The sequence below is a fragment of the Pteropus vampyrus genome, unplaced genomic scaffold (genome assembly GCF_000151845.1).
Source record: "Pteropus vampyrus isolate Shadow unplaced genomic scaffold, Pvam_2.0 Scaffold102, whole genome shotgun sequence".
NCBI lineage: Eukaryota > Metazoa > Chordata > Mammalia > Chiroptera > Pteropodidae > Pteropus > Pteropus vampyrus.
In genome coordinates this window covers 1,871,058-1,877,819 of record NW_011888883.1, presented here as the reverse complement: position 1 = coordinate 1,877,819, position 6,762 = coordinate 1,871,058, and positions in this window count along the sequence as shown.

The following is a 6,762-nucleotide window of genomic DNA, read 5'->3' as shown; positions in this document are numbered from 1 at the left end:
AATTTACACAATTGCTGAGACATCCTTTAAATGCAATAGCTCCTATAGTTCACAAGTAAAAAACACAGCCAACAACTTTGAAACTTTAAGATGGAAAGTTTTCAATGAAGTAAGCAAACTGCACAGTGATCAGAATGATAATTGTTCTAGTGAATGTCTAAGCATAGCTTATATAATGAACTCTGAAAAGGAAGCAAACAATGATAAAAGAAACAGATATTGGCAATGTCCCAGGAGTCATGCTTAGAAAGAATTAGTCTACATATTATGGAATTAGCATTTATATGATTAAATAAAACCACTTCACAATGAAAATTTTGTGTTATATTGAAGCTACCTATTACTTTACACCTTGAATATACACAGAATCATGTCTGTGTGTTTTTTTAATTAAGCACTGAAGTTTTTTAAGAGTCAATGTGAATCAGATACTGGTGAGCAATTCATTAACCTGAGATGTTTACCTCAGGTGTTTGAAAGGAGTTACATTAAATTTGTAGACAAAAGATATAATTCAAAAACATTATTTATGATGTAGAGGTAAAAAAATAAACTATAGCTTCTAAAAGATCCTAAGGGACTTTGCGAGAGATGTTTTTTACTGAAATTCTAAGCACTTCCCAACTTTTTAATTTTTTTCTAATTCTTTTTGGTTTAGCTTTTTAATGCTTATAAATAAGGTTATTCCTATAAAATATACTTAAAATTCTATGCTGAATTCAGTAGCTATTCATGTGAAATTAATGTGTCTTAATTGATATAAAGATTAATAGTGAAAGCAAGTGACAATGTATTTTGTAGAATATAAAATATTAGCATATTTAGTCAATCATCACAACATGAAAGTGACTTGTATCCAAAAGAATCATGAAATGGTTGAAAGTGGAAAAGTCAAATGAATTCAGGGCAAGGTAGATAGGAACTAAAAATAAATTTACAAAAATGAATTGAGTCTATTTCATGTGTACACCTGGCACATCAAATTTGCCTGGTGTTTTAGTTTCCTTTCTTACTGTTTAGTTTATGTCCAACTTCTGGAAAAGAAAACAGTTATATAGTTGTGTCTTATATTACATAGACATGTCCTTTAAAATTATAAATTGAAATTTTGTAAATTAAACATCTGAAATGGATTATTGGAATTTGCTTTGGTGGTATTTAGCAAATTATAACCTTATCATTTCCACATTGTGTAAACCTGGACTGTTTTAAGTAAATTTTGCTTAAACAAATTCCCTTTTTAACTATTGAGTCGTATCTGTTTGATATGAGATTCAGAAAAAAAAAAGGCAATATATGACATGACCCTATTCAAACCAATTATGAAATAAACTGCTAAAGTTCATTTATTCTTAGGTGTTCATCATGATGGGATCTGAAACCAGGTGTTCCGCTATTCTGCTTTTGGTTAAATACAACACCCCAAACTCTTGAATCGGAAAAGGTAAATGTAGTTCATTCAAAATAATTATTCTTTTATATAAACACCCTGATGAAGTTGTAAAAATTTTACCACCTCTTGGGTCAACTTACCACCATACAATTCCCAAGAGAAAAATGAGATGGGGCTATTAAAACCAAGTGAAAATATATGACAGTGATTGACATTGGTAAAAAAGCCAAGTCAGACATAGGAGAGAACATAGTATCTGGGAGAAAGCAGCTGTATGCCTATTGCTTAATAATGTGGAATTCCTCATGGCTGGGGCTACAGAAACTTCATTTCAGATCGAGACTAATTACAATATGCCAAGATCCTCTTATTCTGCTGAAACACAATTGCCAAAATTATTCTTTTTCCTTCATGTTATATACTATTTTTCCTTTCCTCCACTGTGTATCTCATATTCTTAAATATATAATTCACTGAGAGTAGAAGAGATAAGTTCCTTTAAAAACATGTACTATATAAAATCATGTCTTCACGTCGAAAGAATCTTCAGAGGATAGGTGTTCTAATTTAGTCTTTTCATAGCTTTTGTTTGCTTTATGTCTTCTGAGGGAAAGAGTATATCAGCACCATCATGAAATAATAGATTTTTATTATTAAATGTCTTGAGAGTAATCCAAATGTTTATAATTTCTGATTTAAAAATTTGGTATTTTATTTGAGTCAGCGTAAAGAAGATGATTGTTTCCAAGATTAATTGACTTCCTATAGATCACAAAACAGCAAGAACATCTGTAACAATAAGGAACATTAACACATCTGCCCCTCTAACACCCACACAAACAAAGCACTATTGTTTGTTATGTTCTAGAATGTGAAGACCCTGACACAATTCATTATGTGCCCCCTGAAGGAGATTGAAAAGGAAAGTAACGTTGTTGGGTACCTATTTTGAACAAGGCATTTTGCTAGGCACTTTTATATGCAGTATTTTACCTTAACAAGCACCATCTTCCTGCAAAATGAGCTTAAGTAGCCCTAAACTTCATCAATAATTCCTCCTTGAAGAATGACCCAGGTCATAGACATTACATTTGGCAGTGGCAATTTTTCTGCAGATGAAATGATGGTGAGGTTTATTTGGAGGCTGCATTGTTTGTTATGGCAGTTCAAGCTGCCATAACAGTTATTTAAATTTAAATCAACTAAAATTAAAAAATTTAGTTCCACAGTCGTATTAGCCACATTTCAAGTGTTCATGTTGCAAGCAAGGAAAGCAGCTTCTGAAGAAACACCCTTGAGTGTGTTTTTGTCTTTCCACAGAGCCAAATTTATTGAATAAAACTTTCTCAGATAAACCAATCAAGTATCCACATGTTAACGCACAACACACAGAGAGAGGAAATACAGAGTCTTATGCAACCAAGTGAAAGGATAAAAGTCCTTAGTGTCACCAAAGCAAGCTCTGTTGACTGGCAGTGTAGATGATCTCACATTGGTCTTAAGCCAGTGGCTACAATGGGCAGAAAGAGTCTTCAGCTCTCACCGTACCCATTTGCGATGCTCTTGGGTCAGGTTTGAGCATCGTCTGTCTGAGGTGTTCATCTTATATGGTCCTTACAAGATGATTATTGGCTCTACCAGTCAGAGTCTTATCGAAGGCGGTGTGGTTGATGCTTCTATGGTTTTGGGTGTTCTGGTCACAGCCTAAGGGCGTTCTCATTATGCGCCAGTTGACGTTACTGTCATGGCTCTCATGGAATCCATTTTGTAAAGCCTAAAAAGTTCTCAATTCTTTATGCTCTGTATAGCTCTATAGCCACAAGTGGCTACTGTATTGAACAGTGCAGACTATAGAACATTTCTATCGTTGCAGAATGGAACATTGTGAATTGGACATTGTGAATTGGAGGTTTGCAACAATTAGAACAGATGGCATTTTTCACTGGAGAATACAAAAGAGGAATTTGACATACAACTAATTCAACCGAGGAAAATTATTTCAATATTAAATGATAATTTATCATGTGACCGGTGACTAGGTGACCTTAACATTCCCCTCAGCCTGACTAAATTTTAGATAGACTTCTTCCTCACTCTCAGACCCCTGACCTCTTTTTTCTTAGATCGTTTTCTTTAGAAAACTTGTGATTGCAAATTATTTCTATGCCCCTTTCAAATGTATGTAAATCTTTTTCAAAAGCCTCTTGACAGTTTTATAACCCAGGAATGCTTTTCTCAATGATCTGGGAGCCATCTCTTTGAAATGTAATCATTATAGGAGATAGCACCCCCATCTCCTAGGTCTTGTGGAAGGGTCGGAGCCTAACTTCAGTGGGCACTTTGCTCTAAGTTGCAAAAGTACTTCCTGACATAAAGATATGAGAAGTTTATTTTTACTTCGGATAAAGCCGTTTATCAAGCACAGACTTTCCTCTAACATGCTCCAATCCAGTACTTTTCACTAGCTCACCCCAGCTCCTAAAAAACCTTACCCTCTCTGCCTCAGTGAAGTTGAGTTCTGAGTTAGTTCTGACGTCTCTCTTCCCTAATGTAATAACCTTGAATAAAGTCTTTCTTGCCCATTTTACTTTGTCTGGTGCAATTTTTGCTTTGATATATCAGTTTTTAGAAAACGAAAATAGTCATTGAAAATAGTTTATGCTGAAAATAGTTTTGATGTTTTCTTAAGATAACCTGTTGAATGGTCTACATAGGTAATCTAGTTATGTGGGCAAAGTGAAATGGTTTGATTGCAAAGGTAAATCTGATTCCAGAATTTAAGGGTATAGAATGGTGATTACATGTAGCCATGCCTGTGCCTGACACCACTTAAAAGTTACACATACCTATTACCCAATTTAACTGCCCTACCATAAAAAAAAAAAAAAAAAAAATCATGGGGAAAGAAGCCAAGTTTTTTGAGCTAGAAATACTTTCTTCTGGAACATTCTCTTCCCCTAACTGAACATTGCTTGGAATGGTAGACCTGGGTTCACTAATGAGTCTTTCCAGAGATCTATTTTCATTCAGATTTTCATGCCCAGCCAAGGCCACTCCTAAACCAAATTTACATCCCCAGGTCTTCCTAAAGTTTATATTCTCTGCACATTTCAGGGAGTTAATCATCATGTCTTTGGGCTTCTTCCTAGCATTTTGCCAAAGCTGAATCACTATTAATATAAAATACTTTCTTCTCAGAGAGTAAATCCAATAGTTTGTAGAGAGATAACTCTAGGGATGATTTTCTTTTCTTTATTAGTGGCTTCGCAGGACATGTACTTCCTTTACCACTGAGCACCAAAGAGGGTCAAGAAATGTCGGTTCTGTCCAGCTCCTGGCTCACTACTTTTTTTTTTTTAACTAGATGTGAAAAGAGATGGCTCTTGGGGGTGAGAGTGGGTCTCTTGGGGGTGAAAGTGGGGAGGAATCACAAACTTTCATTAGAACTAAAAATGCCTGATAATATATAGATATATTTATAAATTTCTGATGTTTTTTAATTTTCAGAAAAGTTTTCATGTTAATTCTTTTAATCTTCCCAACAATCCTATGGGGGTAGGTTTTAATATTTTCCCATTTTACAAAAACAAATCAAAAAGCCAGGAAGCTTAGAGACACTGAGTGGCAATCAAAGCTTACAGAGATTTGTTCTCTTCTACTGTCACCACTTCTTACTGACATTCTCTGTAACCCAAAGCAATTTGTGCTAGGGCTTATATGACTTGACCGACTAAAACTAATCTTAGCAAGGTCTCCCACACCCTCTCAAACCTTTCAGTCCTTATCTACCCAGAGTATTATTAGCACCTCACTTGTGGGTAACACCCTCTTTGGTTTCTGGGACACCACACTCCTTCGTTTTCTCTCTTGCTTAACTAGTTGCCCTCTTAAAGACTCAACTTCCTCTGCCTCAGAGCTTTCCAACAGGTAAGAAACAGACATATGGATTGCTTTACCCAGGCAGGGCCTGGAGGTACAGAACTTCCTAGCTGATGACCATCATTAGAAGCATTTTTATTCTGTGTTCCTATGTGGACCACTCAAGAAGAGTGCTTCTGGAAGTGTGCCTCTCTGCTTCCCAACAACATTTGAAACTCACTGCTCCATTGAGTAGCTCTGATAGGCCAAGTTGTATATCAACTTTAGTAGCCAAAAGAGGGGAGTGCACAGCTTGGCTTGGTGGGGAAGCCAAGTAGTTCTTTCCTCTTGTAACTGCAATCAGAGGACCAAATTTTGTCTCCAAATATATTGATGCCAACTAATATATTTATTAGTAGTAGATTTTTAGTAACCCCCAAGATTGACTGTCCTAACAGTGCATGCTTGTTCATCAAGAGAAAATATAATTGGATTCAAAATCAATTCTAATCTTTGCAAGAAATATACTATTACACTTGTCAATTTAAAAAAAAAGAAAGTGCTGATGGTCTTTGAATATAATTTCAACAATCATAAATGTTTGAGTGGTTATAAAAATGTTTACTTTTTTATTACATATTTTTCACCAATGGTAATAATCAAAGTTTGAAGAGATCATACATAATTAGAAAGAAAGTATGTATATCCATTTCAAACATAAAATCTGATATTAAAAAGTTGCTTAAATATTATATAAATTAAATATTTAGCATCCCTACTACTTTTCATTTTATTTACTTGTTGTAGTTACTACTTTTCACTTTATTTACTTGTTGTAGTTAATTTCTTTACAATCCATAAAGAAATTATTATGGATTGAATTGTGTCCCTTCTTCCCCCCAAAAAGATATGTTGAAGCCTTTTCCACCTCAAAATGTGATCATATGGAAATAGAGTCATTGCAGATATAATAGTTAAGATGAGGTCATACTGAAATAGGGTGGATCCCGTAATCCAGTATGACTAGTGTCTTTGCAAGAGGATGATCATGTGAAGACAGAGAGACACACAGGGAGAACACCACGTGATGACGAAGGCTAATGTTGGAATTACACAGTTTCAAGCCAAGGAAGGCCAAAGATTGCTGGCAAACTACCAGAAACAAAGAAAAGGCAAGAAAAAATACCCCTTACAGGTTTCAAAAGTAACATTGCCTGCTGACATTTTGATTTTATAACTTAAAGCCTCCCCTATACTGGATATTTACCCCAAAGACTTGAAAACTTACATCTGAAAAGATATTCACACACCAATGTTCATAGCAGCATTATTCACAGTGGCCAGACATGGAAGTAACCGAAATGTCCTACGATAGATGATTGGCTAATGAAGCTGTAGTAGAAATGTACGATGGAATATTACTCAGTCATAAGAAGAGATGAAATACTGCCATTTGCAACAATGTGGATGGACCTTGAAATAATCATACTAAGTGAAATAAGCCAGACGGA